At 41.4% G+C, this 24,952-nt stretch overlaps 1 long non-coding RNA gene across 2 annotated transcripts in view; it reads left to right on the top strand.

The window, feature by feature from the left end:
• LOC142748407 (uncharacterized) overlaps positions 1-24,952 on the top strand; it is a 175,633-nt gene that overhangs the window by 138,419 nt on the left and 12,262 nt on the right. For both annotated transcript variants that reach the window (XR_012882252.1, XR_012882251.1), the window contains exon 3: positions 21,510-21,616. This is a non-coding gene — a long non-coding RNA (uncharacterized LOC142748407). The remainder of the gene's footprint in view (positions 1-21,509; positions 21,617-24,952) is intronic.

Here is a 24,952-nt window from a genome sequence, read left to right as displayed (position 1 = left end):
GGGAGGCAGTTCACATCAAAACAGAAGCTCTGGGAGGTTATTCTGACATCTTGCAAAGATATTCAAGCAGAAACTGTCCAAATACTCACAAATTCAATGGATACAAGAATTGTGAAGGTGATATCAAAGAAGGGGTCCTATGTTAACATGTAACTTGGCCTGCTAAGTTTTTTTTTATTTAAAGAGCTTTTGATTTCTGTAAATATGACCTCCTGATGCTGCAAATTCAAGAAATGACCATTTTATTTATTTTTACAACCTTTAAAATGTTTTTGGCTCAGTGGCATTTCTACAACATCACAGCAAGGCTGGGGTTGGTGTTTTTCCAACATTTAGAGGTGTTTTTCCTCCAACAGACCTCCATAAAAAAAAATTCCTCTACAAAAAAGTGTCAATGTGTGTTGCATTTTTTTTATGGTATTTTGTGGAGTTTCTTTTTTATAGAATAAATTATGTCTTTCAAAGAGGGATCTTCATGCCTTTCAATTACATGATTTGCAATATCAAAAACGCCACGTAAAAAAATGCAAGTAGTAAAACACACTGATAGAAATGAATAAGGCATGTATGCATTTAACAAAAAATATTAAGTTTTGAGTATTTTAGATACAATTTTTTGTATAAAACCACATGGTTGTAAGATCTAGAACTCCAAACTCCAAACTGGATCAAACTCCACCATAGAGTTATGAGTTGAGATAAATTTGGTTCAGTAGAACAGTGTTTGTGGGGGGGGGATCTAGGTCTTGCATCTGCAATGCTGAAATGAAAAGGTAGGGTTTTTTTACACACACAGTTGCATTTTTCATAGCAGTTTTGGGGGTGTTTTTCTATTTTTGGGGGGAGAAGGGCATTGTTGCCAGATGTTTGCTTATAATTTATATGAAAATATAAATATTCTATCCAATACTTTGTTTTGCATAGTGGTGTTTGTGGGCGTTTTTGTAGCTGGTGGCGTTTTTTTTTTTTTTTTTTTAAATGTATTTTGTTCTGATTATCACATTTTTCCTACTGTTTGTTTCATAGACTTGAATAGATTGTTTTTTAAAAATGTCTTAAACAATTCATAAAAAATGTATGTACAAAAAGACATACATTTTCAAAAAAACACCATGCTAAAAACGCTACTAAAACCTACAACTTTAGGTATTTTTTACATCGATTTTTATGCAGTTTAAATATTTTCTTTCATTTTTTTTTTTTTAATTCTTTCTTAAATATTCTTAAAAAAGACGTAAGCACACTTAACAATTCTAAACCGAAAAAGAAGATAAAGAAACCCAGAGAAGCCAATCCAAATGTATAGAAAAGCTCCTATTATGCAGTTTTAAGTTAATAAAATAAACCTTCGGTGAACCCGATCTTATATTGAATCCCAGTTTTGGCTAAACAAAAACATCTAAAAACTAGACTAATGCTACGCAACCTACAGTAAGGCTTTATTTAGACAACATTTTTTTTTTGACGGCTGCATTAAAATGAATGCATGTTTATGTGGCTATTCACACGCCCGTTTTTTTTTTTTTAATGGACCGCGTGAACGGATGGGAGAAAATAGGACATGTCCTATTTTTGACCGGTTTCCCGGATGCCTCTATAAGTCTATGGGGGATCCTTGAAAACGGGTGTAAATAAGGCCGACTTTTCACGGCCGATTTAACACCCAATTGCGTGAAAATAGCCTAAGCCCAAATTCACACAGTGCAAGTTGTGGCAAGTTTTGTGAAGTTAATTTTTTTTTTTTTAGGCTGAATAGACTTGTTTGCTTATTTACCTCTTATCATCCACCTCTGGCTTTGGTATTAGGATAACATTATATAAGAACATCGGTAATATTAGAACAGCACAATAACTTCCATACATACAGTAAACATAATTTGCCATTGCTTAGGCTTCATGCACATGACCGTGCCCGTAGTTACGACCCATAATTACAGCACGGATGGCCGCGGACAGCCGGACGTTCTTACGGGCCGTGTTCCCATTATAAATTATAGGAGCACGGTCCGTAAAATAAAAAAAAATCCTAATTCTTTCAGCAGGTTTCTACGGCATTGACACTTTCCCGTAGACATATGGGAAGGTGTCCGTCGGCCATAGTAATGAATGTGCCCGTAATTACGGACTGTAAGTATGGGCGATTTTCGGGTCGTGTCCATGGGGCCTTAGTCGTTTGTTGGTAATTGCATTCTGCAGATTTGTTTTATTGCCCTATCTCTTGCAGTGTTGTAGCAATTTTAGGCTGCAATTTTTGATGCAGTTTATGGTATTTATGTTTTATTATTTTTTAATTTTTTTTTAGCCAAAACTAAGAGTGAATACAAAACAGCAGGGAAAATTCTGCTGCTTCTCAGCTGGCGGCCATGCATGCTGCGGAATGAAACTTCTTCACCGTAGCCTATTTTCCGCAACATTTTTTTCCGCAACGTCCGAACTAAGTTACCTAAAAAACCATAGAAAGTAATGGAAAAAAAAAGTCTGCTGCGGATTTCCACTGCAGAATGTCCACAGCGAAATTCCACAGCAATTCCGCCACGTCTGAACATACCCTAAGACTGGATTCACAGATGCAGTATTTGATACATTTTTTTGTTGAAGACTCTGATGCAGTTTTTTTGAGACAAACATAGAAATTAATACGAAAGTGAGAAGCAATATGTTTCCTTTTTGTTTTTATTATTCACACACGGCTTTAAAAAAAAAAATTAATCAAAACTGTGAACCGAACTTCCTCGTACTTTTTCCCGAGACAAAAAAAAAAAGTATGTACTGTACTGTCAAAGATATATTATATTGGGTAAGCAGCGGAGAAAATTTACATAACGCGACTAATAAAGATTTTATCTACCAAGACAAGAACACTTTATTATCTATGATGACACAGTTCATGGACACTGAAGTACAGAGCCGTACAGTCACCGCGCACTACTCCCCAGACTTTATATGTACTGAGATACTCTCCCCTAGAAGTGATGCTTCCTTAAACCAATGTACATATGGAGTCTAATGGAGCAAACCACAATTCCTTTATGTGAAATCCATCAACCAAAAACACCTCCATATGCCGTAATATGAAAATAGCTAAAGAGGAAAAGAAAAAAAGAACAAAGCGTACACAGTGCATGAACCAGTAAAAAACACAGTAAGTGTGAGGAACGGTGGTCAAATATCCTGGCCTGGTGTGGTTATTCTAGGAGCATAACATCCAATAGAGTATACTCCAGTAGTCCACCGGGGCAGAATAGTTTGGATAAGGTTGCAGCCCAAATTCCGATCCGAGAGCCATAGCAGCCTCAATATATATATTAGAGGTCAAGAAAGAACAGCGGAATATTCCACGGCGCGGCGGTGAGGTATTAACTCCCTTGTCATGTCGGTACGGTGTTAGGCGATGAAAAGCGAAATCAGATAAGGTTCAAAGGTAATTTATTTGCACAGGTAAAAACTACGCGTTTCAAGGCTGAACTCGCCTCTTCATCAGGTAAGGTACAAAAATATTTTTTTGAAACGCGTAGTTTTTACCTGTGCAAATAAATTACCTTTGAACCTTATCTGATTTCGCTTTTCATCGTCTAACACCGTACCGACACGACAACGGAGTAAATACCTCACGGTTGCGCCCTGGAATATTCTGCTGTTCTTTCTTGACCTTTCATATGAAAATAGAGGCATACAGAGGAACTGTAGAGGCCCCATACACCTATCGCAACCCTATTACAACTCCATACAAAAATCATCTGCCATTTATAATACTGAGTCCCTAGGTGTAGAAGCCAAAAGACAAGGTGCAACTGCTGACTCTGCACCCTCTATTTGTACCCCCAACTTGTACGCTGGCTCAGGCACTATATCCAGGGAGTTGTAGTCAATGGTTCATACACTGTAAAGTCTATAAAGAATAATAATAGAAGGACGTAAAACCATCTAAGTGCAAACTTTCAATTGATATAAACTATTTCCACCTCTTTGAACTAACGTATCAAACATCCAAAGAGCCTCGTAAACTTTAGATATTTCCCATTGTGATCTGACAGCTAACTAATGTCTATGGGATCTGGTGGACCCTCATCCGAAGGTTGTCACCAATAGAATTTCACTGTCTAGTTAGATAGAAAATTAAATTGTGCTCCCACAATATGAGTAAATTATATTATATGGTTCACTGAAGTAACAATAAAGTAAAAAATACCTTTTATTTAGTAACTAGTTAAAAACAGGGGTAACACACCACTGTAAACATAAGCCCCACCGTGATTGTTAAAAAACGTATTAAACAGAAAACACTGAGTCATTGTAATACATCTAACTCGGTGTTTTTTAGATATTTTGTCTGAAACCAGCATATATCCAGGGCACATCAATAGTACACTCCCCAAATGAAGCACAGGTGTCCGAAATAATCGGTTCTCCTAGTGCTGGGTGTAACTCAATATGACTATCCCCAATGCAACCATTCCATAAACAATGCAACGACCCTACGCGTTTCAGGTACTCATCCTCAGGGGTCCGTATAATGGTAACTCTGGCCTTCACACCAGCGATAGAATCCTTTGAACAGCAGGTATCCTGCTGTAAGTCACGGCAAAGATGCGCGTATCGATGTCAACGGCATGCCGTTGACATCGATACGCGCATCTTTGCCGTGACTTACAGCAGGATACCTGCTGTTCAAAGGATTCTATCGCTGGTGTGAAGGCCAGAGTTACCATTATACGGACCCCTGAGGATGAGTACCTGAAACGCGTAGGGTCGTTGCATTGTTTATGGAATGGTTGCATTGGGGATAGTCATATTGAGTTACACCCAGCACTAGGAGAACCGATTATTTCGGACACCTGTGCTTCATTTGGGGAGTGTACTATTGATGTGCCCTGGATATATGCTGGTTTCAGACAAAATATCTAAAAAACACCGAGTTAGATGTATTACAATGACTCAGTGTTTTCTGTTTAATACGTTTTTTAACAATCACGGTGGGGCTTATGTTTACAGTGGTGTGTTACCCCTGTTTTTAACTAGTTACTAAATAAAAGGTATTTTTTACTTTATTGTTACTTCAGTGAACCACATTGTCACCAATAGAACCATGAGTCGGGAAACTTAGATTTTATATAATTTTTACCACCAAAACATAATAGGTGTCCAATCATCTTTGTCAAACCAACTTTGTCAAAGCAAACATACATTTTATTGGAGGAATAGGGATTACTTGCTGTCATGAATGATGACAAAGGCCGCCAAGATTCCCTACTATCATCCACCATTAAATATAATATATAACCCATGTTATATTTTGATGTCTATTATCCTACCCTGACATTGAGTCCAATATATTGAAGACCCTCTTTCTAAGACCACCTCTTTAAAGACATATTCGAGCCAAGATTCCATACAAAGTCAATGCAATGAAGTAATTCCTTATCTAAGCTGAATAAGAATATCTTTATAATATTGTTTAAAAGGATATGCTTTTTTTGTTTTCCCCTCCATTTTTAAATACCGTTTTAGGGGAGATTTCTCCGTTGAGACAGGGTTCCCTGCCTATAAATCCAAATTTGTTCTATGCAACCCTTCTTCTATTCCCTTACAATACAAAACAAGAATCCTCTAAGTAGATTGGTTGCAAAAAAAGTTGAAAAAAAAAGATATCTTATTTTTAGGCATGACATACTTGGTAATTATTTCCCATATAACAATGGTTGTTTAACATTTGAAGCCCCAAACCACCCCTAGGGGGCCAAGATTAGGTGGCCTATGATATGGAGCAGTTGTACGAAGCTCCTTTCCTTGGCTTGTAACTCTTTCCCATTCACAGCCCACCATCATTTCTTTATCCCTGACAACCCTACTTTCTTATCCCACTACTGTATATGATCAGTTCTATAACACCATCCATAGTTTGGCTCTGCACCAATGACAAATGGGACTTTTGCTGTCCAGTCAAGAACCATAGACCCAATATTGATTTCATAGGAATTCATAGGGTCTTAAAGAAACAATCTGCTCTTAATTCTTACATCAAGAAAAAGTTCTGAACAAATATTGACAAAGAATATGGCTCAGCTTTATCTTTACTAAGTCATCTACTCCATACTTTTCTTAGACCAATGATAAAAAGCAGGACAAAAAAATGTTGGCAAAATTTTTGTTTGCGATTGTTAATGATGTTCAGTGACACGTTACCCTAAATATTCTCCACCTTGAAAATGTCCTGTGCTACTTTAAAAAAAAAAAAAACATAAATCAATTTGTTATAACTTTTTACTTAATATTTGAAATCTTCTTTACCCACAAAAATACTTTAATTTGCGAACATGTGTCCCTTGACCTCCTACATTCACATTACTTGTCTTCGATTTGTATAGTTCCCTTTGATAAGATATTTTGTTCTTTCCTGACATATTTGGAGACTTCAAGTTAAGGAAAAAAAAATACATACTTTATAAGATTTAGTACATTTGCCAGTTATTTCTTACCTATGAAAAGTAGTAAAGCCAAGAGCAGGGTGACCACCACTGCCATGCTTGTATTACGTCTGTAAATCCCAATGCATTCACCATTCAATATTAAGACCAGTCACAAAAGCTAAAAATGAGCAAAAATGCAGAATCTTGCCTTATATAGTTGTCACCTTTGACACCATAAAGTTAAGGCTATCTGAGTGACATAGTATAGCACTGATTATCAATGACGGAGGATGGGAGTACCTGAGCAGTTATCTTGTTGAGCTATAGCACAAGAATTTTTTACTGTTTCTTCTAATCAGCAAAATCAAGAAGGATATGAAAGAAAAAAATATATATGGTAACCTACCAAGCAGCGAGGATCATTGTAGGGATTACAGGTAAATTCCCTATTTCATACTTTTATATTCTATGACCTTGAAAGTTTTATTATCTTTTTCTATTCCACAAATAACCCCTTCCCGTCGCAGCCGTTTTTCTGATTTTCCATCAATAGCGTAGTGTGAGGGCTTATTTTTTTTGCGGGAGGAGTTGTAGTTTCTATTGGTAGCATATAATGTACCGGGAAACCAAAAAATAAATTCTTTGCGGGCTGAAATTGGGAAAAAACTGTGATTCCTCAATTGTTTTTTGGGTTTCGCTTTTACGGCTTTATCCGTGCGGTAAAAACAACAACTTAACTTTATTCTGTAGCTCAATACGATTGCGGTGATACCAAACATATATCGTTTTTTTTTTATATTTTACTACTTTTAAGGAATTTAAACTTTTTGTTAAAAAAAAAGGGGTGCAAAAACAACCAAAAAGACAGCATCCAAAACCAAAGTGCCTATAGCATGAGTGGTGCATGTCAAAAACTAGGGCTCCGGCACAACATCCACCAATGAAATAATAGACAACAGTCACGATGCAAAAAAGTATGATAACTTTAACTTTAATCGGGTCGCGCACAATACTTTTTTTGTCCTATTTTTTTGGACGTGACTGCTGCCTATTACTTTGTTAGTGGTGCGTGGTGGGAAGGCCACTGGGGTAATATGGGCCAGCATTAGTAAAGTATTTGTATTTGTTTTTCTATTGCAGCAGCAATAAACTATTTTACCAAAACTGTATGCATATTTAGGACCTGCATAAAGTAACTGGAGCGGAGAGCGGCTACAAAGAGCAACTCTCTTCCTGGAGGATCTGGCCTATGACAGACAGCCTATTGTTTTCAATGACCACCATTTAATTCTTCATTTCACTTATGGTGGTGCTGGAGAGGAACTAAACAATTGCTACCAGGTGTCTTTGTGGAATACATCTGATTGCTTGGGGTCACTGTAGTAGGACACCCCGAGAATAAGGTGCACCATATGGCAAAACATCTAATATCCATGCATGCTGCAATGCCATCGACTTGGAACCTAACACCAATAAAATATGTCAACTCACCATCCTGCATAAAAATCCTTTTTATTTCTGCTCATAAAATGTCCATAGACAAAGTGTGTGGGAGGATGATCCCAACGGGCAACAGCCTGTTTCGTGTAACAACACTTCCTCTGGCCCGATCACACGACAACTACAATGACCTGCCCATAAATCAACGCATGCCATACGCCATTGCCATGGTGAAAACAAACACATTAATTACACAGTGGTAACTTTTAGCAAACACTTAGAATAAGGCCACATGGAGCGGTCCTGATACGGTCGAAACGCGTCCAACAACCGCGCCGGCACAATGTTCAGTGCGTCTATGAAATTGCCTGTTAGTGACCGCACGTTAATGCAGGTAAACCATCCCTTTATTTGCAAAATATTGCGGCCATGAATTAATACACTCTTTATGGCCGCACAATTTTTCAGGTTACAACAATTTACCCCCTATCCGTAGGGTAACGGGGAGCCTGAAATTGCCCGAATTCCAAGTTTGAACAGAGCGGCAGGTCAGTCATGCGCACTGTCGATCCATTCGTTCTCTATTGCAGCACCGGAAAAAGCCGAACACTGCACTTGGCTATCTCCGGCGCTACCATAGAGAATGAATGGAGCGACAATGCGCATGAGCGACCTGCCGATCGGTTCAAACTTGGGGTTCAGGCAACTTTGGGGTTCTCGAAGACGGTGGAGGTCCGAGTTGTCAGACACCCGCCGATCAGCAAGTTACCCCTTACCTTATGGATAGGGGGTAAATTCTAACCGGAACACCCCTTAACAAGGTACTTCACAGCCGCACCTAACATAGTGCTAGCGCGGATGTTGGCCGTATCGCGACTGTGTCAGGGCCGCTCCATGTGGCCTTACCCTGAAGTTACATATTATAAAAACACATTAAATTCCTTCCGGTCATTTAGACCTAAAGCATCCGTAGCCTCTGAACGCACAATCTAACTTGCTTCTCTTCTAGGGAGCTCTGAATGTCTATCTCCTGCACTGTTCATTTTAACTATTTCAAGCCCTGCAAACCGCAATACTGACACATCTCCACTATAAACTACTTTAATGTGTTGTATTAATCGTGGTGACCCTAGATCGGTACTAATCAGGGGTGTAACTAGGAAACACTGGGCCCCATAGCAAACTTTAAACTGGGGGCCACCCTCCCCTGGGTATCAAACAACCCCCCCTTGTAGATAGTGCCTCCCTATAGATTCCGAAAAAACACAGCGCCCCCTATAGATAGCACCATACAGCCCACTGTAGATAGCGCCATATACATCCCACTGTAGATAACGTCATACAGCCGCCCCTGTAGATAACGCCATACAACCCCCTGTAGATAACGCCATACAGACCCCCCTGTAGATAACGCCATACAACCCCCCTGTAGATAATGCCATACAGCCCCCCCATAGATAACGCCATACAACCTCCCTGTAGATAACGCCATACAACCCCCCTGTAGATAACGCCATACAACCTCCCCTGTAGATAATGCCATACAACCCCCCTGTAGATAATGCTATACAGACCCCCTGTAGATAACGCCATACAACCCCCCTGTAGATAACGCCATACAGACCCCCCTGTAGATTACACCATACAGCCCCCCCTGTAGATTATGCCATACAGCCCCCCTGTAGATTATGCTATACAGCCCCCCCTGTAGATAATACCATACAGCCCTCCCTGTAGATAACACCTTCCGTCCCCCCTGTAGATAACACCATACAGACCCCCCTGTAGATAACGCCATACAGCCCCCCTGTAGATTACGTTATACGCCCCCCCTGTAGATAACACCATACAGCCTCCCTGTAGATAACACCATATAGACCCCCACCCACACAAAAAACGGCCTATAGTTTGTCCTATAAAAGAGATGTATCCCCTATCGACAGAATAGGGGATACATGTGTGATCGCTGGCAGCGATAGGGAGAACGGGGGACCGAAAGTCCCCCGAAGTTCTCCATGACAAACCACGGACTTCCGGGGTCTGCGCAGTTCAATAAAAATGAAAGGAGCGCTGGTCACGCATGCGCACAAGTGCGATCTGTGCACAAGTAATTTCAATGGAGCTGCCGACAGACCGCGGAAGTCCGAGGTTTGTCATGGTGAACTTCGAGGGACTTTCGGTCCCCCGTTCTCCTTATCGCTGGGCGTCCCAGCGATCCCACATGTATCCCCTATTCTGTGGATAGGGGATGCATGTCTTTTGTAGGAACAACCCCTTCAGTGGTGTCACGCTGTAGCAGCCATAGCTGCTGCTAGCGGAGTCTCTGGCCATCGGAGGGGGGGCACGTGTCGGTGGATGGCACGGGCCCCCTCATGCTGCGAGCCCCGTAGCAGCCGCTACAGCTGCTATAGCGGTAGTTACGCCACTGGTACTAATAGATCTAAAATGTTCTCTGAACCTGAAAAATAATTGTCTGATAGTCTTGCCAATATAGAAGCGCCCACAGTGAATGACGAAGACAACATATTGTGACTTACAATTGATAAACTGTTTAACTCTACAGGTGACAGTCCCCATATTGACTAGTTTTTCCTGAGATTTATACATGCAGAAATGACACTGTCCGCAGCTGAAGTTTCCCTATGGGACACATTTCTCAAGCCAGTTATTATATTAAATAGAATATTCAATTGGAATGAACGGAAAATAAGCAAGAGAAGACTGAGAAATCGTTAGAATCTTGACTACTGGACAACAGATTCTGAATCCAGTGCATCTGACGATCAGAGTACAAAGACCTCACAGCAAACATCTAATGGCGGAAGTAATAATAACGCAGCAAAAGTCCCTTTAGAAAATCAACAATAAGAGGGCGAGGTCATAAGAAAAAATCCCAAGTTTGGAGTGAAAAGATAACAAGTGTCCTGGAGACATTAACCCCTTAATGACCAGCCTATTTTAAATCTTAATGACCAAGGTATTTTTTACGATTTTCCATCGTCACATTCCAAGAGCTATAACTTTTTTATTTTTGCATTGACATAGCTTATAACGTCTTGTTTTTTGCGGGACAAGTTGTATTTTTTAATAGCACCATTTTGGAGTACATACAATTTATTGATTAACTTTTATTAATTTTATTTTGGGGGGGAATTGAAAAAAACCTGAAATTTTGCCACACTTTTTTGCATACTAAATCTATGTCGTTTACCGTGTGGTATAAATATCAAAATAACTTTATTCAGCGGGTTGTTACAATTGCAACAATACCAAATTTGTATAGATTTGGTATGTTTTACTACTTTTACACAGTAAAAAGCTGCTTTTTTTTCAAAATTATTTGTTTTTGTGTCTTCATATTTGAAGAGCCATAACTTTTTTATTGTTCCGCCGATGCAGTTGTATGGGGGCTTTTATTTTGCAAGACGACTTGTAGCAGACATTCACTACAGGTAGACCTGGGGGCCTTTATTAGGCCCCCAGCTGCCATCGGAGACACAGACACTCATCGATCTTATCGCCGGGTGTCAGTGGGATGGGATGGAGCTCCCTCCCTCTCTCCAAAACCACTCGCATGCGGCGCTCGCTTTTGAGTGCCGCATCTGAGGGGTTAAACGGGTGAGATCGATACTTATATCGATCTCACCAGTTCCAGCAGGGACGCCCCCAGCCCTCAGGTTCCTCTGGTAGCTGAGAGCAAGGAGATTTAATGGCTCTCTGCTCTGTTTATTTATTCTGATGCAACGCTGTGAAAAGGTGTATTGGCGGTCACTAACGGGTTAAATGAGGGAGTTTGCTTACAGGCTCAAGATAAGGAAGAATATCAGGATACTAGCTGTACTAATGTGATTAACAAGACTAATTTGGTGTTGGACACTGATTGTCTCTCTCTACTGCCTAAAGGCCCTTTCACACCAGTCGATGATCGACGAGACATCGTTGATCGCCACTCGTTTGCTCCTGTCACCCGGAGCTATGGATGGGTACGAGTGGTCGCTACTCTGATCCCTCGTCCCCATACATAATTATTATGTAGGCAGCACAAAGGAGATGTGCTGCCGACAACGATAACCTTTTACTTTTTTAAAACGATACGACCAGCAGATGATCTAAGGTTTGCTCGTTCATCTGCTGATCGCTCCCCTGTTTACACAGGACAATTGTCGGAAACCAGCGTTATATGAACACTTGTCTGCCCGATAATCGCCCAGTCTAAAACCTGAACGTATTTGTGTGCCTGAAAGCTTTGATATGACAGAATGTGAAGTAGATCTCTATAAGACTGTTTGAAAGATACATTTATATAAGCATTGAAAAAATAGATAAAAAAAGAAGGGGAAATACCATCTGTGGTGGGTCCCTTGGGTTTGATCAATGAGGAAAGAGAATGTATATCTTCTTTAGCAGGATTGCCCGAGGATACTACTGATTATGTTGATTCATCAATTAAATATAGGATCTTCACAGGTGGAATTAAGTCCGAATTCATTATTCCTCTGCAATCAGGCGCTTGCCTGGACCTGTTCACAACACAGATAGTTAGAGATACCTAACATATACGACGTATGACGTGCCTTGATTTATGGGCAGGTCAATGTAGTTGTCGTGATCGGGCCAGAGGAAGTGTTGTTACCCGAAACAGGCTGTTGCCCACTGGGATCATCCTCACCCCTTGTCTATGGGCATTATATGAGCTGAAGTAAAAAGGATTTCTATGCAGGATGGTGAGTTGCCGCTTTTTTTAAAATTCTTTTATGCTTTTGGATTGATGGATATCCATATACTTATTCTTCAGCTGAGCACCACTGTGACCTGTTATGTAAACACCCCCCCAGAGACATACCCGCTCCTGAGATAAAGCGAAGCCTGTGAGTAGTTCCGACCTATTGACTTTCTTTTGTTTTACTAATAAAATATGTGAATCGACTAATATTCATCATAAAACAAGCATAAAACAAAGGAAAATATAAAAAAATATTCTTTATAACATGTACGATTAGTACACTGAATACTTTGAAACACTTGAAGAGCATTGAAGGTCTGCTTGGCTTTCACTTTTCAGGTGACCATGTGGACCGTCTAATAAGAAGATCCGTAGAAGATTCTTACATTTTATTCCTTTATAAATGTTTCTTCTCAGCAAAATTTGGTCTGAGGTTCCTAATTTCTCAGTCGTCTATTTTATATGATATTCTACAAACATTCCCAAAAATTATATTCTTCCCATGCTGGATCAGCCTATTAGATTCAGTTATTTTAATAGTTTTTTTTGGAAGTAATTTTTTTTTCCAATATTTGGCAAAATTAACCATTTTCCATCTTGGTAATTTTCTCTTTCCATCCAATTAGTGCTTATTGAAAGCAAACATGAATATTCCTCTGCTGACAGGATCATCAGGTGTGTGCCTGTGAAACCAATTGCTTGTCCTTATTTTTGAGGATAATATTAATTTGTATCTATACTTCTGGCCCTTCTATGGTTTGTTGAAGATCTCTAGATGCCTTCAGCCAATATGAGAAGTCATTGTCAAAGAAAATATAACTTCGCTCCCAATATCTGTCCATAGCATTGTCAGCAAGTGTGGCCCCATACACTAATAATCTGTCTTTAGAACATCCGGATCCACACACAACAGATCCAAAAATGGAAAACAATGTTCTGGATTGCTTTCCAACAGCATTAGCACTTAATCATTGTCCATTGATGTTATTATTAGTCATATGCATCCTCATATACATTCCCATTCTCTCTCCACTCAAGTTTTTGGGATTTATAAAAACAACTGAACCAGCGACTCACATCGGCTCTGTTGAAATATTCGATGAACGCTCTAATTCGAGCTTCTTTCGCAGATTTTGTCATATTTGATGGTAAAAATAGCACTGCACAGATCCTATTAAAGGTCAATAGGGCCTATCCAGAGCAGAGGTATCCATGACATGACAGATCCGGCAGAGCGCTGATACTTCCTTTTATAATCTGAAGCCACTAAGCAAGTATAAACATAGCTTAGACTTCACAAAAGTGAGCCACACAGATGTGTGCCCACCTTTCCACATTTTCTCGGTTGGGTAGAATCAACGGACAGCCATCAGGAGAGCCATGTTTTTTCAAAAAGTGGAGATCTAGAAAGATTATATATTGTAGGCCTAGTGTCTCTATAGGCATTTCTAGTGCTTGTTGTCTATTTTTTGTCTTTGGACTCACATTCCTCACCCTGAGTTGAAGTTTATATAAACTATATACATATGCCATATAAAGTGTATTAAATACTGAACTATCGATATCACATCAGGTAAGTGCATAACTCAACCTTTGTTCCATCTTCATGTACGCACATAAATGTGATTGACCAGATAAGATAAAGGAATACAGGAAAATATAGTCAATGACAGACAGGTAAAAACCCAACTTGTCTGGCCATTTAATAAGTGGATCAAGGGATCTGTCAATATATTTTAAGGTTAGAGGATTCATCGTAGATTTTAACACAGTCTGCAGTGCGTTTAAACAATAGGAATATCTTGTATGTAATACATATTATTTCTTGGACTTGAGGGGATCATGTGTTGGTCAGCCAGGTACTTTTTTTTCCAGGGGTCTGAACTTTAAAGTATTCTGTATATGTTTAACATTATAAAGTGGCTTGCTTGTTTAATTTTGATTTTGACATAGATATGGGCATCATAGAAGTGTTTACACCTATAATTTATTTTTATTTTTAAATCAAATGTTTTTTATTGACACGTTTTTCATAGTATACAAACATTCTTACGCCTAAAATTGTAATATTGTTTTAAAGGGGTTGTCTAGGATTACAAAAAAGGGTTTGCTTTTTTTCCAGAAACAGCACTACTCTTGTCCATGGGTTGTGAATGGGGGCGAGCTGCAATACTTCGAGCTTCGGGGGATAAGGTCAACCACTGGCGTAGCTATAGGGGTCGCAGCGGTCGCAATTGCGACCGGGCCCCGAAGCCAGGGGGGCCCACGGCCCCCCACACCACATCAATAAAAAGTTACTATAGTAACTCGGGCCACGGGCCCCTGTTACTATAGTAACATACTTTACTTACCTTCCTGGTTCCGGATCGCAGCGGAGGTCCTGACGTCAAGCGCTGTGCGCAGCGCATGACGTAACAGCGCTGTGCGCCGCGCACAGCATCGAGACGACAGAACTACCGCCGCGGCCGAAGAGGAAGGTAAGGTTAGCCCTGACTGGCGGGGTCCGACTCCCGGGACCCGCAAATCAGCTGTTTTGAATGGGCCGCAGCACTCGTACGAGAGCTGCTCCTTTTCATTCCGGTCACACTGTGAATCCGTGTCGGCGATTCACAGTGTGTGAGCGAGTAGTGAAATGAAGGGGAAGCAGCTCTCGTACGAGTGCTGCGGCCCCTTCAAAACAGCTGATTTGCGGGTCCCGAGAGACACATCAGCTATTGATGGCCTATCCTGAGGATAGGCCATCAATGTTTAGGGACTGCACAACCCCTAAGCCTACGATGTAGCAGGCTTAGGGGGCCCATGAGACAGGATCACAGAATGTGTGATCCTGTCTGCTGGGCCCTGTATCTAAGCCAATCACATGGTAGGCTTAGATACATGGCCCATGCCTGATCCTGTCTGCTGGGCCCTGTATCTAAGCCAATTACATGGTAGGCTTAGATACATGGCCCATGCGTGATCCTGTCTGCTGGGCCCTGTATCTAAGCCAATCACATGGTAGGCTTAGATACATGGTCCATGCGTGATCCTGTCTGCTGGGCCCTGTATCTAAGCCAATCACATGGTAGGCTTAGATACATGGCCCATGTGTGATCCTGTCTGCTGGGCCCTGTATCTAAGCCAATCACATGGTAGGCTTAGATACATGGCCCATGTGTGATCCTGTCTGCTGGGCCCTGTATATAAGCCAATCACATGGTAGGCTTAGATACATGGCCCATGCGTGATCCTGTCTGCTGGGCCCTGTATCTAAGCCAATCACATGGTAGGCTTAGATACATGGCCCATGTGTGATCCTGTCTGATGGGCCCTGTATATAAGCCTACCACACTGTAGGTTTAGATACAGGGCCCCAGCACACAGTAATCTTATACTGTATAAGATTACAGTCTGCTGGACCCTGTATCTAAGCCTACCTTGTGGTAGGCTTAGATACAGGGTCCCACAGACAGTATCACACATGGGCCCTGTATCTAAGCCTAACACATGTGTTACTAATCATTTTTTGTGTGTTTTCTTACAGGTTCGGTCGTTGGACTACGTCGGATTCCAGGACTACTTCGATGACGGCTTTTTTTTTTATTATCAATAAAATGGTTAATGAGGGTTGTGTGTTTTTTTTTTTATTTCAATAAAATATTTTTTCTATGTCTTTGTGTTTTTTTTTAAACTATATTACTACTGCCTTAGTAATGGCCGCCGGCTGATTGACAGCGTCCATTGCTAAGGCGGGGCTTAGTGTTAGCCGATGCAGAGGCCAACACTAACCCCCTTTATTACCCCGGTACCCACCGCCACCAGGGGTGCTGGGAAGAGCCGGGTACGATCCAGTACCTGACCATCTGTAGTGATGGTCGGCCACTGGGGTGGCCGCAGGCTGGTATTATCAGGAGCGGAAAGGCCAAAAACAGTGGCCCTTCCCACCCTGGTAATGCTAGGCTGCTGCTGCTGATTTATTGTATCTGGCTGGTTATGAAAAATGGGGGGGGCCCCATGTCATTTTAAAAAAAATAATTGGAAAGAACGATGTCGGGTCCCCCCAATTTTCATAACCAGCCAGATAGAACACAGCAGCAGCAGGCAGCATTACCAGGGTGGGAAGGGCCACTGTTTTTGGCCTTCCCCAGCCTAATACTACCAGCCTGGCCGCCCCGGTGCCTGCCCGTCACTACAGATGGTCGGGTACTGGTTCGTACCTGGCTCTTCCCAGCACTCCTGGTGGCGGTGGGTACCGGGGTAATAATGGGGGTTAGTGTAGCCTCTGCACCTGCTAACATTAAGCCCCGCCTTAATAATGGAGGTTGTCAATCAGCCAGCAGCCATTACTAAGGCGGTGATAATAAAGTTTAAAAAGATACAAGCACATAGAAATTTTTTTTTATTTAAATAAAAAAACACAACCCTCATTAACCATTTTATTGAGAATAAAAAAAACGGCGTCATTGAAGTCCTCGAATCCGAAGTCCAACAACCGAACCTGTAAAAAAACACAAACACACAAAAATAATCAGTAACACATAAAGAAGCAAAATTATTATTCTTACCTATCCTGGGTCCAGCGCTGGAGACGCAATGTCAGCGAGCTGGGCCCTGTATCTAATCCAATCATGTGTGATACTGTCTGCTGGGCCCTGTATCTAATCGTATCATGTGTGATACTGTCTGCTGGGCCCTGTATCTAATCCTATCATGTGTGATACTATCTGCTGGGCCCTATATCTAATCCGATCATGTGTGATACTGTCTGCTGAGCCACTGTATCTAATCCTATCATGTGTGATACTGCCTTCTGAGCCACTGTATCTAATTCTATCATGTGTGGTACTGTCTGCTGAGCCACTGTATCTAATCCTATCATGTGTGGTACTGTCTGCTGAGCCACTGTATCTAATCCTATCATGTGTGGTACTGTCTGCTGAGCCACTGTATCTAATCCTATCATGTGTGATACTGCCTTCTGAGCCACTGTATCTAATCCTATCATGTGTGGTACTGTCTGCTGAGCCACTGTATCTAATCCTATCATGTGTGGTACTGTCTGCTGAGCCACTGTATCTAATCCTATCATGTGTGATACTGTCTGCTGAGCCACTGTATCTAATCCTATTATGTGTGATACTGCCTTCTGAGCCACTGTATCTAATCCTATCATGTGTGATACTGTCTGCTGAACCACTGTATCTAATCCTATCATGTGTGATACTGTCTGCTGAGCCACTGTATCTAATCCTATCCATAGTTTATAGGGTCATAGTGCTATAGATATGCTATGCTGTCTCATATACACACTTTTTTTTGGGCGGACACATATGTATTGGGGCTATTTCCCCTGACATTTTAAGCCCTGAGGGTATGTTCACACGGCAGCGTCTGTTCAGGAGAAAACAGCACCGTAATTTCAGACGTAATGGCAAGTGCAGGCGTCTTTCGCTGCGTCCATTACGGACGTAATTGGAGCTGTTTTTCTATGGAGTCCATGTAAAACGGCTCCATTTACGTCTGAAGAAGTGACAGGCACTTCTTTGACGCGGGCGTCTTTTTTACGCGCCGCCTTTTGACAGCGGCGCGTAAAAAAAAAATGACCGTCGGCACAGAACATCGTAAGACCCATTCAAATGAATGGGCAGATGTTTGCCAACGCTTTTGAGCCGCATTTTCGGACGTAATTCAATGCTAAACCGCCCGAATTACGTCCGTAAATAGTGTGTGTGAACCCAGCCTTAGTGACGCCCCCGGCTGCTAGTGCTGCATTGTTGGGTCACTTAGGAGACCCAGCGATGCAGCTGAAAGCTGCGGACCGTCGGCCATGAGAAGTTTTCGGGGGTGGGGCCCAGTAAGAATTTTTGCATCGGGGCCCATGAGCCTTTAGCTACGCCCCTGAGGTCAACTATGGGAAGTCGGAGGCTATGCTCTATGCGTAGAGAGTTATGACTTCATCTGCCCCCATCTAATCTGGTTCAGGAAGGAAAGAGTGGACCTAAAGACTTGGCAAAATTGCTTGACCAAAGTAAAAAAAATTGGTCTGTGGACCCTCAGACAGCTTACCGTTGAGGGGAATGTACTGCATAGTGAGAACTTGCCTGTGCTTCAATACACAGCGCAAGCATGGGCTCCCCATTACCAGGACTGTCTTATGCCCTGTTCACACAGAGTTTTTTGCAGGCAGAAAATTCTTTGATCATTGATGCATTTCTAGCGGCATATATCGTGGGGTTTTGGCCTGTGGCCATTGAGCGCCGTGGGCAAAAACGCAGCGAAAAACTCTTTCTCTGCCTCCCATTGATGTCAATGGGAGGTCAGAGTAGTAAACGGCCGAATATAGGGCGTGTCGCTTCTTATTCCCGCGAGCCGGTTTTACTGCTCGCGGTAAAAAACCGATTCTGCCTCTCATTGAAATCATTTTCGGACTTTTGTTGTTGCGTTTTCTGATGCGGTTTCCATCATTCTGTCATTTTCAGGAAGACCCTGTTACAGACATTAAGTGCAAGGACCCCCGCAAGTGTAGGAATAAGTCCCCAACATTCCCACTTTCCTCAGCACCTCTTTTGTATATGTCTGTGCCCGCAACAACTAAACATAACTTAACGGGTGGTCCATGTCCTGTTAAACAAGTACTAAAAAAAGAGAGAGCAAAAAAGACACGGCGCCAAAAGTAGCGGAATCAATAGATAAGGGAGCAAAAACGGTACATAAATGCTCACCTGCAAGGTTGCAAATTACCGGCATGTAATTTGTATGAAAAAAGCTGCTGCCAATCCCAACGCAAACTCCCATGGAGATGCCAATGTGATAGAAATAAAATTGCAAAAAACGGGAAAAAAAGGCGCTGCTTGTATAGAATAACGGTTTAATAAATAAATACAGGGGATGCTATGCGTTTCGACGCCGCACCGGCGTCTTCATCAGGCAGCCTGATGCCTGATGAAGATGCCGGTCCGGCGTCGAAACGCTTAGCATCCCCTGTATTTATTTATTAAACCGTTATTCTATACAAGCAGCGCCTTTTTTTCCAGTTTTTTGCAAATTTATTTCCGTTAAACAAGTGGCACAAATCTTACCCATACAACTTGGACATCCCCTTGTACTACCAGGGTGTTCTCGAGTCTGTGAGTGAACACCAGCAGGTGGGACTCAAGTCCCATTTCTGAATACCAAAGACTACCCATAAGCTCACCTGAGCACCTATATTAAGGGAGTCTATTCCAGGGCCACCTCCTGCCACAGCTGAGGCAGAAGAACGTGGCTTCTAAAAGGTTGACCAACTGGCACAAAGACTCAGCATTCATGGGGGCCTATGCTTGAGATTTATCATGCATGCCTGTTACTAGGCAACACCAGGTACTGACCGAGGTGCTTATTTTTGGCGAGGAAACCCTTGAACCACTTTTGTCAGTGCCCTGTTGAACGCTGTGAAAAATTAATTCCAAGACTCTGTTCCCAGGAGCCCTTCTTTGCCCTTTTCACATCCATTGAAGGAGAGGAGGGTGGCATTATGCTCTCACCCTCCCCCCACCCTGTTTTCTAATGTTGCTGAAAAGATTCACACTGTCCAGAGGAAAGAGGGTCCCCTGAGCTGGGTCCCCCTTCTGATGGACCCCTGCAGCTCCTCTGTTTTATGAACGCCCTTGTTAGAAGGCATCTGTTCTTGAGATCATTTACTATCCTATTTACAAGTAATGCGGTCATCATAAATGGATATCTTGTTGGTGTACATTGACTTTTACAGATAAGATTATGGATTTATTTCCTCTTCTGCTGGTAAGTACATCATCTATCAGTAGTGTCGTTTACACTGTAGGCTGCAAATGGTAGAATTTACGACATTTTTGAAAACTTTTTTCTTGATTTTATAAATTTATTTCCAACTTGAATCTTGTGAAAAATACTTTGTTAAGTCTTAAGTGTATGCTATATGGTGTAATGTGATGTTAAAAGCGCCTAAAAAAATGAAACAACTGTGTAAATGGGTTTCATAAAAACAATTCTCTTACTGTTTTGTGTATACAGCTCCCATGCAAATCTATGTGTCTCCATAGTTACAGACTACACCAAAACCTCTGCACGTTTCTTTTTAGGACTACGTAGCTATAGGAGGCCTTGTCATATATTTTTAAGGAATTATTTTTAGGGAACTTACATGGTAGCATTTAATTTATATGAATTTTCCATAACATATAGAAATTATAGGTTATTACCAGTAAGTTATTTTACATGCACAGGTAGTAAGGTATGCCCTAACAATCACTAAAAGTAGACAGCCCTGGGGGCTGTATAATGCAATATAATGCCTAAATACAGTGGGAATTTAGCCTTAAGACCCTTTAACACGGGTTAATGATCGGGCAAACGATTGGGCAGCGATCATCCAATCGCATTTTTTATGCGGCCACAAAAATGGTCGATTGTTGACAGCACCTCTCTCCGTGTAAACAGGGGAAGTGCTGCGAACAAGAGGCATATGCATGTGGACTAATTGTCCCATTAGCGATTGCTTGTCCCCATACCTGCAACCATTGCTCTGTTTTAATGGAGTAAACAAGCACCGATTGACATACTGTATTGTTGATGGTCGCAGCCCGTGTAAAACCATCTCTACTCCCTTCCTTCTTTCCTTCTGCCCCTCTATTCTACTGTCTGTGGCTTATCGAGAAGAGGCGAAAGAGGGAGTGTAGTAACCCGTGACTGCAGGATCAGACTACACAGGGTTTGTGTGTAGTCTGTAACCATGGAGACACATAGGTTTGCATAGGAGCTGTACACAAAAAACACAGGGGATTTTCAATCAAGGCTATTTACAAAGTTGATGTTTTTTTTAGATGCCTTGAAACAATAAATAATGGCTGCAATTTTAATGCTGTCTAGACTCTTAGAGAAAACCTGTGCCCATACAGAGTGATTTACACCTTTTCTTGCATCTTTTTTTTTTTTTTTTTTTACAGGGAGAGCTGTCAATCAACAGTGGGAGAGGGGAAGCAGGACTCATAGGCTTTCTTTATGAATGGGTGGGGCAAGCAGGACTCACAGGCTTTTTCTATGAGTGGATGGGGTAAGCAGGACTCACAGGCTCTTTCTATGAGTGGACAGGAAAGCAAGACTCAAAAGCTTTCTCTATGAGTGGGGAAGCAGGACTCATAGGCTTTCTCTATGAGTCCTAGAAGCATTTAAACAACATTTTGCATGAAGATACTGAATCAAATCTGAATTAAATCAAATTATAACAACTATAAATATTCGAGCTCAGCCCCTCCCACTCTATTTTACGCTGCCCTCAGATAGAAGGTCTGACGGAAACACTTTAATTATAATTCATTCTAATGAATGTATAAATGCATTCAATAATTAGTACTACGTTTTTTTACTACTTTATTCTACTCCATGGGATTATGGGATTGCGCTATAGGATTACAACTTTTTTGGTTTTGTTGCACCTATATATCAAGTGTATAATGCATTGTACATAACTTCCAAAAGGCCCACACTCTCCAATTTAATAATCATATTCTTTTTTTTAATGTTTTATACAGTAGATACATGAAATATATATTTTTTAGATAATAAAAAGGCTATAAATTAATGAAAATAATGTTCTTATACAGTGACATGGAGAGATCGACATGTAGGAGAGATGCATAGTCTTCTGGCTCAAAAGCTTTAAAAAAAAAGACGCAAGTCTTTCAAGTGCAACCTCATAACTTATGTTAAAAATCAACTTGAAACATATAGTTAATTATTTTCTTCCCAATGACATTTCCGATTGACCTTGGAGAAGGTCATTTGGTTGCGGGATCTTCTATTTACCCATATCCTTTAGATCAATAATGGCGTTGTAAGATTCAATGGTTCATTTCAAGCCTCAAAATCTTTTTACATGCCCCTCCATTTGATTATATAGTCTCTACAGATGTAGTAAAAGAGATAGTCCAAACCCGTGGTTCCAAGTGTCCATGTTTATGGTATATCTTCCATTAGTCCTGGTCATGAATAGGACACCTCTGGCCTCTGTATTCTTAGCTGAGATAAGAGAATAAATGATGTATTATATTCAAACAACACAAAGCACCAATGAAAACCAATAGGACAAAAGAAACTTGGTCATCTATTCTATTCTATGTGGTGGAACAAGTCGTAACTAATACTATTACTTCAGAGCAGATATGGAACTCATTTTTTTTATGTTCATTAGTTGTATTTGAAGCAATTAAATATTGACTAGGACCCCTAAAGTCCTTTTCCTTGGTGGCGTCAACCCAAACATATACCAGATCCAAGACATAAAGAGCTGGGTCATTCATACTTGGCACTATTTTATGAGGTGTCTCCTCCAAGGATATACTGTATGGACGTAATATTATTTGGTGTAACCATTACAACAATAAATATCCTGTATTATTCATGGCCTGTTTCATTAGCTGAACTATGTGTATATTTTTTTAACCTTTTATATGTGGTCATGATTTCACCGCTTCTGGACCAGGCACCGTTTAGCCTCTTTTAGCACGCGTTAGTTAAACAGATAGCAACATGATTTTATTTTTATTTTTTTTAATCAACGCACGTTCCATTTCTTAGCATTTGTATCTACAACATTTTTGCTTTTTTGGCATTCATAGGCCGATAGTTTGAAAAAATAGTAAAAAAAAGATACTTTTTTACATTTAGATATTTTTTTTTCTGCCAATAATATAGTGCTACCCAAAAAATACTTTTTATGTGGGATCGTTATTGTCTACCTTAAATTTTGATATATTATATGTCTATTTTAGGATAATTGGGTCAGGGCTAGCGTTACGACAATGATGAGCATTTTTTTTTTTGTTGATGGGGTATTTTATGCACCATTTTTATTATATATATATATTCTTTTATTTATTTATTTTTTCTTTACATTTACTTTTTTTTTATTATTATGGCCTGTCTCTCAAAGGTCAGAAATGATCAGTACTTTTTTTTTACATTATACTTTTCCTGTGTAACCAGCGCTAGACAGCAGTCCCAGTTACCGGGAAAATTATCTGGTTAGACCCAGCAGCAGCCTCCTACTAACGGCATCCCGGTGATCATGTGACATGGTCACCAGGACCAATAGCTGCTGCTGCCTCTATTCTATACACAGCACTCATTGAAAACCACTTCTGTCTTCTCTCCAGGGTCCCTGGCTGTCTCTGACTGCCGAGCACCCAACATTCAGCTCCCCAATCACTTGGAAAACAAGCTTAAACCCGCACTGGACAAAGGCCTCAAGTACAGTTTTGACTTCCATCTGACAATGGAGGTCTATGAACACGTTTAGCGTGTATGTCAAGAGGTTAGAGTGCGTTAGAGTACTGTAAAGGATTTTCCAGACACAGCTTCTGTGTCAACGCCCGTGGTTAATCAGTCTGCATCTGCTCCTAGGTCTGATAGAGTGACTCGATCTGCTACCACTCAGGCTGGTAGGCTGAGGAGTGGGAGAAGCTATCACAGCCTGGCCAGACGGAGCTGGCTCCCACCCTCGGTCTATTAATACCTGCATTTCCTGCTCCTGCTTTGCCTGTGATTCTGTCTTGTTTCCTGGCTCCGCTTTTCCTGCTAGTACTATTGTCCTCTGCTTCAAATTGACCCTGGCTTTACCGACTACGCTCCTGCTCTGCGTTTGGTACCTCGTACACTCCTGGTTTGACTCGACTCGTTCACTACTCTTGTTGCTCACGGTGTTGCCGTGGGCAACTGCCCCATTTCACTTAGCTTCTGTGTACCCTTGTCTGTTTGTCTGTTGTGCACGTATTGAGAATAGGGACCGTCGCCCAGTTGTACGCCGTCGCTTAGGATGGGTCGTACAAGTAGGCAGGGACTGAGTGGCGGTTAGATTAGGGCTCACCTGTCTGTCTCCCTACCCCGTCATTACATAATCACAGGCCCATATACCTTTTCTACCCTGGTTCCTACTACTATGGAGCCCCTTGAGAACCTGGCTCATCAAATGCAGGGTCTCTCACTACAGGTCCAAGCCCTGGCTGAGAGGTGCGACCAGCGTGATGCTAACCAGCTAGTGCCTTCCACCTCACCTCTTGAACCCCATCTCAAGTTGCCTGACCAATTCTCAGGGGACCGGAAGACTTTTTTCTCCTTTCGGGAGAGTTGTAAACTCTATTTCCGTCTAAGGCCCCACCCCTCAGGTTCTGAGAGCTAGCAAGTGGGTGTTATTGTCTCCCGGCTCCAGGACAGCCCCCAAGAATGGGTCTTCTCCTTGGCTCCTGATGCCCCTGAACTTTCCTCTGTTGACCTTTTTTTTTTCCGCTCTCGGGCTCATCTATGACGAGACTGACAAGACTGCCTTTGCCGAGAGTCAGCTGGTGACCTTTTGTCAGGGTAAGAGACCAGTTGAAGAGTACTGTTCTGACTT

Source organism: Rhinoderma darwinii, chromosome 3 (assembly GCF_050947455.1).
Source record: "Rhinoderma darwinii isolate aRhiDar2 chromosome 3, aRhiDar2.hap1, whole genome shotgun sequence".
NCBI lineage: Eukaryota > Metazoa > Chordata > Amphibia > Anura > Rhinodermatidae > Rhinoderma > Rhinoderma darwinii.
The sequence above is the reverse complement of the archived record's forward strand: the minus strand, read 5'-3'. Positions and strand labels throughout refer to the sequence as shown.